General features: G+C 30.5%; 1 protein-coding gene across 3 annotated transcripts in view; it reads right to left on the reverse strand.

Annotated features, from left to right (window-relative positions):
* The window catches only part of LOC123706971 (cAMP-specific 3',5'-cyclic phosphodiesterase, isoforms N/G), a 273,282-nt gene that overhangs the window by 139,766 nt on the left and 121,261 nt on the right, over positions 1-12,255 (reverse strand). The window lies entirely within an intron of this gene.

Below are 12,255 nucleotides of genomic sequence, written 5' to 3' on the forward strand. Positions count from 1 at the left end.
TTATTTGATATTCATATTGTCATAGCGACGCTCCAATGCGTTATAACATTATATTGTCTAATAGATGTGGAAATAAACACTATTACACTCACAATTTTATAAGGGATCTAAATTTAAATTTTCTGTTAGAAAATTGGAGACTACGATAAACAATTGAAGTGAGCACTTTCATTTGTTTCACTTAAGAAAATCCTTGTAGCTCTGAAATTGGTCCGCTTCCATACTGTCCAAGTTTCCAATATAACCACACTATTTCATAATCACTGTCACTAACGATGTGTTGTATGATTTGTTTCTGTATTCTTTGCGACGGAAGTTATTTAACAGGTCACTTCAAAGTTATCAAATCATACGCTTCCAATTTGCCTCAACTTATTGTAGTAAAACTTGAATAGATACAATTTAGTAATATCTTTATAAATTTGATAAGAGCATCTGGATTTTCCCATTGCTATTGATAACAATACGTAGTTCTGCAGATGTGAAAATCTTCAATCGACGTATTGTTTCCGAAATGCGTGTCCTTCGATTTTTGAAACGAGGTCTAATATATATGTACGTTTTAACAAGTAACATATGTATGACAAATTTTGATATATAGTAAAAGATAACGTAGTTCGAGTTGATATAAATTGTATATTAATGTTTGTTTACCTGTTTAGTATAGAAGCGGCGGGGAAGCGGCAAGCGGCTAGCCGCAAGGCGTGTTACCGCGCGAGCCAACCGAATACAACTGCCGCACTATTGCAGAGCTCTGCTTATCGGGCGCGCTACTAAAAGATAACGATTTGAATCCCTTTAATAGCCCTTTAATTACCTCCTTTTAACATTGCCTGCACATAATAATTTTATTTGCCTTGGTGTTTTGGACTCTTTTGTAGAAATTGTTTATAATAAAACTAATTGATTATAATTATATCTATAACTGTAGTATTTTTATCACACTTCGGGTTACATTATTGATGTTTTCATGCGGATTCCTGAGTTTTTTGAAATTATTCTATAGCCTATTTTCATCAAGAAGGAAGGATAATTCTATTGGTGAAAGAATTATTCTTATTATTCTAGTAGTATTTGAGCATATTCAATGAAGAGAAATAATCAAATCTTTCATCTTTATAATATTGGTTTTTTGATAAGAGATTAGAATCACTGTCTAATTAGCATATGAAATGTCTCAATAAAATAAAATGCACTATGCCAAATTTAGAAATAAAAATGTATAATTAATAACAAAGCTACATTGTCAGAATATTGTAGTTTAGAGGTAAAGAAAATTGTGTGTAAAATAAACAGCGTTCAGCCTTTGTGTCTTGTCACTTTGGATTGATGTGACTATGCTTTAATTAGGAGTGGATTCAACCGAAATAACACCCTAAATGTTATCTCTTGAACGATAGAACTTAAATATTTTCTAAGATAAGAAATTAAAGGGGCACTTGCCCCTTTTAATTATGATTAAGTATATTAATATATACGCGGTTGTCAATTATGTCAACGGAAATATCTAACAAGACGAGATTGACAATTTCTATTGTACACTAAACAAAGCTTGGTATATCATAAAAATAATTCATACTTATGAGCGATTGCAATGCGAAAATTGGTAAACCAAATAGGAAGAATATCTAGTCACATCAAAAAAACAACTGGTTCCAACTGGATTCAAGGAGGAGGCCTTCACCTATAAAAGAGTTCTTACAGAATGAAGAATAATAGTTTACTAGAAAAAGGTTAAGGAAAAACTAACACAAGTAAATTTAGGATACAAACTTAATTACTAAGGAAAATAATAATTGTATGTAAGCATATATAATCTAACTTCTTGTTTTATAAGCTGTAAGAATTAAAAGGTTTTTTCAATTTTTATTCATTTTATTAATAAATATTATAAATTTTATTTATATAGGTCGTAATTTTTTTACAGAAATATATGATAGCGATTAAATATACAAACGTACAAGATTAGTTAAGGAAGATGTTGTGATTTTATTTGTGACACAGATGACATACATTTATTATGTATTAAATATAGATCATATTATAGAAACTGCTTCTAAGTAATCTTTAGTTTATGATTATTTGAAGATAAATTATTCTCTCACATTGTAAAGGTCTTATTTTCTTATGTACTAGTAATTTTATATTCCTATACAATCATAAAGTATATATTTATTTACAATAATTGTACTGAAACGTAAAGAAAAAAATTATTATTTCAATTTAATATATAGGATATATTTTTTGTTTGTATTGAAATAGAGCTGTACGGTTCCCTGGGTCACCGTGGTGCTTTAAATAACAGAGGATATTATTTTTACTCTATATTAAACACTCGCGTACAGCAATAGAATATAAGCGAAATGATTAAATGTTAATTGCTATGTAACGAATGAATGCAATGTAACAAATGAAGAGAGCGCCTACGTCTAGCTATAAACTCGAGGCGTAACTCCTATTTAGGAAATCGCCACGCTTTTAAAACTAAGAAAGCCTGATTTAGCTAAATGTACAGCCTTGGCTTGTACAAGAGTTGACGCTATTTGATACGATTATAATGTCTTAGATACAAAATTCATAATTAAAATTAATAAGTCTACTCCTGTGTTAATCGCATTTTCAGTAAAGTAATATTGGTAAAGTCATTTAAACATTGAGTTGAAGAGTTTTGGGTTGGGAAGCATAGAAGTGTATCCTTCTGGATGATTACGCTTTAAAAAATCAATGAAACGCCAGTTTGCCCTTATTAGGCTTACAGGTTTAGGAATTACTTTGTTAGTTATTAAGTATATCAAACAAATTTTATTAGCAAAGTATTTTTTCGATTAACAAGACATCGGTTTCTATGATTAGTTGGGTCGCGGGGGTTTGTAGATGAAGAATTATTGCGCGCGACTTGACACACCTCGGACGTAAATCTTCAGAAATAGATCAAGAAATTATTTCGGTAAATCATATTTATATTTGTCTTTTCATTAATTTTGGTTTATAATTTGCGATTACTTCATTTATGAATTTATGATTATAGACAATGGCTAAAATAAAACAATAAAAGCTGTTCCAATGTGCTGTGTGGAATATTACTGCTTGTTAAGTATTATTTAAATTACCTCGTGAATATCATCGTATTAATGATAAATGTATCTGATTTTCGTGAAGGAATTTTCAGTCATGGGGTAAATATCTAATACGGCTGGTTGACAGGTGGCACTTTCTACACAGCGTATTAGCAACGTCCTACGGTTGGAATGCCGCCAACATAACGAAATCTTTGATTCATAGACAAATTCACCAAAAACAAAAAGTACGGATTTAAAAATATACTTGCAATCTTTTTTATCTTTATTGCTTATGTTTTCCTATGCCTTTGAAACCTCAAAAAGGTACGAAGAGTGTCATGTACGGGTCGTGATTTCCGAAAGGTAGGGCAGGCCTTTTGGCAAGCGGAAACATTATGAGATCTACAAAGGAATTAATTTCTATGGTGTGGTATATTATAACGTTAATTATTTTCTACAGTCTGAGTTCCATATTTCAAAAACTAGTCGTATTTTCACCGTGCCATAAGGCACGTAATAATCTGTGTTATGTTTTTGTTTTATTATATTTTACCTAACGTCCTTTTCTTTGCAATTTTAAATAATAGTAAGTGCCCATGGGCACGAATCTACGGTGTCATTTAAAAAACAATTAAGTTAAATACACAAATTACTTAGTTTATTTTATAACATTTGTATGTAATCTGTTAAATAATATAGATAACACACAATAGTTTATATCTAGTACAGTAAATAATGTATAAAAGTAAACAGAAAATCTAGGCTAGCATTAAAAACATTCATGTAGGCGATTGCAGATATGCAAATTGCTATGTGGATATATACGGCCTTTCAGCTTTGCCTTGGTAGGGCTATATGTATGTAGACGTTTGTAGGCAGGAGCGGATTACATCAGTACGGATAACTGGAATTCAGAAGCTTAACGAAAGTTATACTTGACCGAAGGGTCCGGGAAAGTTATAGTAATGGATTTCTTTATATATGAAAATTAGAGTTTCGGAATATATTATTATCAATAAATATAATAGTTTTGATATAATCAAGGCAGAAGGTACAGAACATTGGCTATATCTTTAGTATAAATGTTTTTTGATATATACGTTTTAGGTTAGCTGTAGTTCGAAATTAATAAATAAATAAAACAAAACCAATAGGCACTTAAAATTAATTTTAAACGTCACCAATAGGCATATAAAATAAATTTTAAATGCCTATTTGACGTATTTTTATTATAAAATAAAAGAAAACAGTTTCGCTACAACTATTTTATATCTGGGCGTCAGATTTCTGTATCAATTTTATGACCAATCATCAATTTAATAAGCAAGTAGGTGATCAGCCTCCTGAGCCTGACACACGCCGTTGAATATTTGTGTCTAAGGCAAGCAGGTTTCCTCACGATGTTTTCCTTCAATATTCGATTGAATTAAATGCGTACATAGAAAGAATGTTTACACAGCCGGGGATCAAACGTACGACCCCAGGGATCTGAGTCGCACGCTGAGGCCATCACTGCTCTTTTATATATTTTATCATTAATGTCTTTGATTAGAAACTATTCAATTATTTGGTTATTACTATTTTAGGTGAAATGGGTCAATCTTCATAATTTAAAACAAAATTTAAGTCCGCACCTGGCAACGATGACTTGAAAGTTTATTTCTACCTTGATACAACTGTAAATACACTTTGCTTCTTGATTCGTAATATCGGGAAAGAACTATTATTTGTCCTTAAGAGAGCTTTTAGATGCATACTTTGAATTTCAAACTTGCAATTTATAATACAGGTGGATATTGTTTTAAGTTAATTGTTAGGTATTATCAAACGAATCCTCTTTACCATATCTGTTTGTCTATACGCGATTAACTCAATAACGATAAAACGGTACTGTGTGTATTTGTGAGATTTAGGCTTATAATTAAGGAAGTAATGTCAATTGATCGAAAGTAAGTAAGTTAGACTTAATTTACTAAAAAAGAAAAAAAATCTAACCTAATTTTCTTTATTAGTAAATAAGTTATACTGAAATTACGTATTACTCTTAAATTCTTAATATACTCAAGACTGTAATGTCCTATAAAACAAAAACACTAATTTTAAACACATAAATAAAATATATATTTTATAGATATATGTTTATAAATACAACCATTAAATGTTAAGTAATATAAATTTTTCATGTAACATAACATTCGAGTCTATACGTACGCTTTTAATTTAACCATCTTAAACAATTTACTAACAGTTTATATTCTAGTAAATATATCGAAAAGTGTAATCGAAAACACTTATGAAATACATAAAGTTTACAAAGCTCTGCCGGTATTTTTAGCGGCCTTGTTTCCGATATTGGAGATGATACACTCCAATTCCAATATATTCACGGATTTTGAAATCCGTTTATTTTGTTTTTGCGTTTCTTAAACTGAAATAAATTTTTGCCCAAAACACTCCAATTAACACACATTTTCGCACATAGCTTAACATCGTATTTAATTATCTGTAATATATTTATTTGTAACTCCTTTTTTTGTCTGTTGTTAGCGTGAGTGTGATTTCTTGGTACTTAATATTTAATACGGTTAGTCAAGCTAAAGATTTATTTCTTCAAATATTGTAGGGATAATGTTTCTAAGACAATCTCTATTTAATATTAGTGCAAATTGCGGGGATCAGTCAGTGTACTTAAAGTGGTACTATTCATAGTTAAATAATATGATCTTATTGGCTGATTAAGAACGAGAACAACCAGAAATACATGTCTTGGATCAAAATGTATGTAAGCGACACAAGCTTGCCTAATTACCTATAAATAATGTATCATTCTGAGATGTGATGGATATATTATGGATGGCGCCACTGGATTATTGGTATTTTGTTAATATTCATCAGATGTATTCAAAACTTTCGACAAAATATATAATTTCCGTTTATACAAATTTGGAGCGACACGTACTAATTTCCCTAACACGTTCCGGAAGCTCAAAATATTGATTAATGAAAGGCATTTTAAATTGTCCAGTAAATGAGAAGTTTAATTATACAAGCGCTTTTTACATTAGACTTTGCACTCAATAATTTCCTTATTTTTACATTGTCAGAATAACAGTTTGTTCTTACTTTACTAAAGCTGATGTTAGTCTCAATCAATTAATATACGGATCAGATTTATCGATACATAAGTATCATTATTATATCTGATTAGGTAGACTTATACAATATAAGTTTTTTCTATAACGATTGATGATCAGCCTTGTGATGGTTGTGATCCGAGTCTCACAAACTTCGTCAATTACTCAAACATGATATTTTACTCACAATTTCGAGATTCATTGCAAATAGAAAAAAAATGTATAAACTAGGCTTGAAGAGGTCAGGGGTAGGTCACAATTCTTTGATGTAAATTTTTTGCGTATTTTTAATCATAGTTGATTGATTTTTGCAACAATGCGAAATCGGCGGGCATCCCTTATGCGTCATGAACAGCTCCAATAATAAATTGCCAATGATTTCCCATGCAATGTATCTCTATTCATGAAACTGTTTTGATTTATTGAGGAGTTAACAAATATCATCTTGTACATTTTCTTTATTTCTTTTGTCAGGTTTTTAAACATAATGTTATCAACACATTAAATAATGGGATGTATTATGTTATTTCTATTATTATATAAACTTTATCAACTGACGTCAGCTCTCCTAGTAAGCCTATATATGCAGTACAAGTAATTGAAGGCAGTGTTAGTCAAGGTATCGAACGATACCTTGCGCATGCCGGTTTCAACATTATGTTAAATAAGTTTGGTTTCCATGTAGAAGAGAATTTTGATGAACTTGAATGCTTATTAATTAAGAACCATTAATCATTTTAAGGGTTTTATATGTTTTGCGAATTAACTGTTTCACTAGTAACGAAAATACTATATGAACGAATCATAATAGTTTTTTTAACTAACGAAAATGGTTGCTTTAATATTTTACCCGGAAACCAAACCAATAACTGTTTCAATCAATACACATAAGGTTAACTTATTCCGTCTCCATGGGCTACGCATTTAATAAACACATATTATATATATCTCAATTGAAACATATATATTTTTAACAAAGTACTATTTATTATATTAAGATATATCTAACCACGATTTCACCCCGTTACTGTTTGTTATTATTTAAAATATAATTATGTAAATATTTGAAACTCATTTCGAAATACAGTGAATGTAAAATAAACACAACTTCTGAAATTATTTGAATGAAAATTCGGTTTTAATTTGTTGTGAAATAATCATTAACAACGCCACACCTTGTTATCAAACTACAGTATTCATAAATTAATGTATAGTTCAAGAATACCATCGAAAATCTTATTTTGCGGGCAGTTAAACCATTTTTCTAAAACAAATCTGATATATTTGACAGTGCTCAACGAAATTGTGAATTGAGATACAAATTTGCGTGCTTTTCTGTGAATTCCTACAGAACGTCTTCATTGACTAAAGGCATTGTTTTAGGGTATGCATATGTTTTGTCCGGTTCATGATATTTCATTATGAGTAAAGGAGTGATCAAGCTCTGTTTAACAAAATTTCTTTAATATGTACACGATTTAAATTCTGACATGCACCACTAAAGTAAACATGCATTTATTTTTGAAAATCAAACCCACGACTTCAAAATAATACGCCAGCTGTCCACAAATATTTTCTTTCAACTTGTTTCAATCATGATAATTATTACACTATAATGGTTCACGTCTGAGTGTATACAATTTTAGTTGCCAACATATCATTCAATTATGTAAGTAATTGATAAACTGAACGGAAATTTAGTACTTAATATAGCTCTATTAGTAATTGCATATCAAGGTTGTCAGATTTCACCCTATATGTTGTCTTTGATCAAGTCAGAGTACTGTTATGGCTCATTAAGCGCATACTAAGATTGTTTAGTTTGTACGTACCTATATAGGACTAGTCCCGGAGTTGTAATACAAAGTCGGTCAGTATTCAATCGCTACTTAGGTTGCCTTCTGTCTTAAGTTATTATGTAATCAGTTTAACTGATAACATCTTATAGTGACCATATCAATATTACAAATCTTTTATGTTTTTAATATATTGATTGATTTGGCAGTTGCACTTAACAATCTATTATAATATATCATGTAGTGAGTACCACATAAATAAAGCGACGTAAAAATAGCATTATTTGAACTTTAAACTAAAAACCTTAAAAAATATAATATAATAACTAAAATATGTTATTAAAAGGAGTCCATTCAGGCAAACTTCCGAAGATACTGGCAGCGTTCCCCCTTTGAATAGCTGGACTAATTCTTTATCCGAGGTAGATGCCGGCTCTTCAGTCTCTTGTGATGTCGACAAACTATTTTGCTATTTTAATGCCCTATAGCGCTAGGACCTCACGGACCAAGGGTCTCGACACCGAATGGGACAAAAATACTAATGAAATATAAATAATACGTATCCAACTCGAAACTACTACTCATGTATCACTTATCAATGTGTTTCAATGCGTTGGCCAAGTCAATGTATTTATTTAAAACATATAAGTATATGTATATAGCTCATATTAAGCTTCAAATTTTAATTCATCGATATCTAAAAGCATTGAAAGAACTATATTATGTTCAGGTAATCGGTTTTAACAACGAAAGAAAAAACAGAACTTATCGATAAAATAGTAAAATAATTACTCGTTTATGTTATGTTTAAACGTATATCATATATGTAAATGAAGATTTAGAATATGTGTTAACTTTATATTTGTTAAACTCAAATCGAAAACATTGAACTCATTATTTAATGAGGTTTCATAATTAATGTTTGCTAAGTACACTGAATAAATCTTGCGTGTCTTCTTGCATATTTAATTCTCTATTACGCATATATAATATCAAAAAAGGTTTCAAAATAATTGCATATAAATTAGTGATAAACGAAAAATAAGTATAGATTCTCTTGGTCCACATTCGTTTTCATTTAAGACAATAAAACAACAGTTTTTAGAGCTCAATCTTATTAATTCCGAATTTATTTCTCTGTATTCTCCAGATTTGTCCCGCATCGACTCAAGCCACAAGATAATACTTGTTGGACAGAATATTTACGGTTTTGAAAAGGTAATCGCGGAAACTGAAACCGATTTTGAGGCTAAATACAAATCGTACTATAAAAAATGGTATCGCAAACTTGTATGACCGCTATAAACGTAGTATCGCTTTCGAAGGAATATATATTGAATAATCGAATTAAATTCTATCAAATTGCTTTCTGTATTAGTTAACGAACTATTCAGCCCACCTAATATAATTTATACTGTATTCGAAGTGAAAATACTAAATCACTATTTGTTCCAGGCCCACCGCCTCGTCATTATAGGCGAACAATTGACTTCATTGGTCAAGATTGGGGAAAAAATTTCGAAAGTATACCTGACTGTAATGGCTAGTGTCCACTACCAGCCAGTCCCAGTCCAAGAGGAGCGGCTACAAAGTCCATCTGGCAAGAAATTGCGCAGTATAGTAGGCTATGGGGAATCGTTTTTAATACTGATTTTAAGTCGCTTATCTGGATGGTTTCACACTCCGTTACGTTTGAGTTTTAATTTGTATGTGTTCGCTTAAATGAAAAAGGTATATGTATGGTTTTACTAGAAATCAATCAAAGATATGCTGAGACGGTTTATACAATTATTACTGACATATTCAAGACTGCTTTCATGAGTTATTTAATGGCTTAGTTAAAAATGGAATAGCTTTATAGTAGTTATATTATGATATGATATGATGTTTGATCCATATATTTTTACAGCGTGTCAATATTTACCTAATTCCGGTTATCCAGGGAGGTCTTTGTGTATATTTTCTTTTGTTTGCACAACATGAGCATGGACGTTTGTTTGTTTGGACAGATAAGCACACGATCGTAGAATTTGAATACATTTTGTAAAATTTAAGATACAGCTCATAACCCTTTAAACTCTCTAACTCAGTTAAATTAAATTAAAATTAAATAAGGGCGCTATAATAGGATTTTTGACACATTTTTAAAGGATTTTTTGGTAAACGGGTATGAGGAGACTCATGCAATTGCTTTCCATTTAAGAATTGGTATACTTTTTTCTTGAATTACCTCGAATTGGCTAATAATTATAATTACTAATGAGGTTTATTATTCTGATAAACTTAATAATTACATATCTTACATAACACGTTAAAGTTCGCCTCGCTTAACGCAACATTAGTCTATCGTGGAATAGTTATGTAGCTAACTTCGTAGCATGAAGATGCGGACCCTCTACGGCGTAGAGCTACACAAATTAGCGTTACGATTGAATGAATATACATTGCAATTCAAGCAACCACTGTGAGAAAAAAAACAATGTGTTAAATTTGATAAGGTAGACAAGAAGTGCAAAAATACATATTACATATAGTTAGTCATACAAAACTAAACAGAAACAAACTAAACTAAAAAAGGATACATGAAAAGTAAAAAGTGCACATGAATCACGATAATTTAAGATCAGTCTCAGATGGCACTTTTAGGCGTTAATATTTAATAAAATTAAGAGTTAAGATCCAATTTTCTAACCGTAAATGTTAAACGAATTTCGGTATTTACGATTCAAAATTAATTTTACGGTTCGATCTAGGTTACACAATTTTGATTGCTTAAGAGATTATCATCGGTTATTTGCTTTCGTCTTTGGGCGTGATTGAGTTGGTTCACTGTTATTTCAATTAAATAATTAATTAGTACGAAAGCAAATCAATTAATTTACAAAGTCATGTGTATATGTAACATAGGTTAAGACTTTTGATGTATATTCTTCTAACTCATATCTAAGTTACCACAATCGGTAAGAATACTTCTAAAATTAAGTGTTATAAAACTTTTACTGTTTGTATGTAGGTTATAGACTTTCTCCTTTTTTCTTTCTTTATAGAATTTAACTCGATGTCAAGTCAAAAACTTACTTTTTAATATACTTGATATCATAGACGATATCTAATAATACACTTTAAAATCCTTTTACAGATATATTCAAAACATAAATCGTATTGCATTTCAGAAATTTACAGTCATTGGTTATCGCGTGCACGTGACTTCCCAAAAATATGTGATACGAGCAATGTCCCCGACTATATCCGTGCGGGCAGCGTGCCAAAGTGGCTGGGACGAGTGACACCTGAACACCAAGACATACCTACGTGACGCATCACACATTCCATGTGTAATAACTTCTTAAGTCTGAACAAATAACTCTGATGACGTGCTAGTTCTAAATTCAAAAATATACTCTATTAGGTCATCTTCATGGTTAATAAGATGTAATAGCTATAAATACCTTTTAAATATGGAATCGTTTTTCATATTTCGAACACAATGAATTTATGACAGTATCCTGCAAATGAAAGTATTATTTCGTAGTCTATGCTTGATAAGTCATTATGTCGTACTAATCCAAACATTTTATCAACATACAAATTCCAACACAAAAATTAATATACGAACATTTGCATTCGGGACATTTTAATTAATCTACTCCGGGCGCCGAAGCGAAAAACTTTTTTCGCCTTTTTTATATCGTTTGACTTTTAGCGTAATTGACGAGAACCAATATCACATTCACTTAACAAATTTATCAACGCGAGTAATACTAAAATAAAAAGTTTCTATGAAAATATTTTACTCTATTTTTAAATATATCAAAACGTTTTAATCGTATTAATTTCTTGTTTTGCTAGACGGCCATGTTTCTATTAAAACGAAATACATATATTTTTAACTAAACAACATAGGTCGTCAATGGTGGTGAGAATGTAATGAAATCGAGCACTTAAATGTCATCGGACCAATGAAATTCTGTAAAAACAATTGAAATACAACGTTCTTTTTTTTACATTCTTACAACTGTTGAACAACACGCGTCCTTCAGGGAAGACCTGTGTTGTTCATGTATTTAAAAATATAATAAAATACATATACATGGCTGTTAAGAAAAAATAAAACATTATCCCTATAATAATACATTCCAAAATAAGAAGCCTACATTGATTAAATAACCTAATTTATCAAAATCAAATAAACATAAATCAAGCAATGTTAAAGGTCAGCGTGACACATAATCAACATTATTGTGTGTTCTGAATGGGCCGAAATAA

This window comes from Pieris brassicae, chromosome 3, assembly GCF_905147105.1.
Source record: "Pieris brassicae chromosome 3, ilPieBrab1.1, whole genome shotgun sequence".
Classification (NCBI taxonomy): domain Eukaryota; kingdom Metazoa; phylum Arthropoda; class Insecta; order Lepidoptera; family Pieridae; genus Pieris; species Pieris brassicae.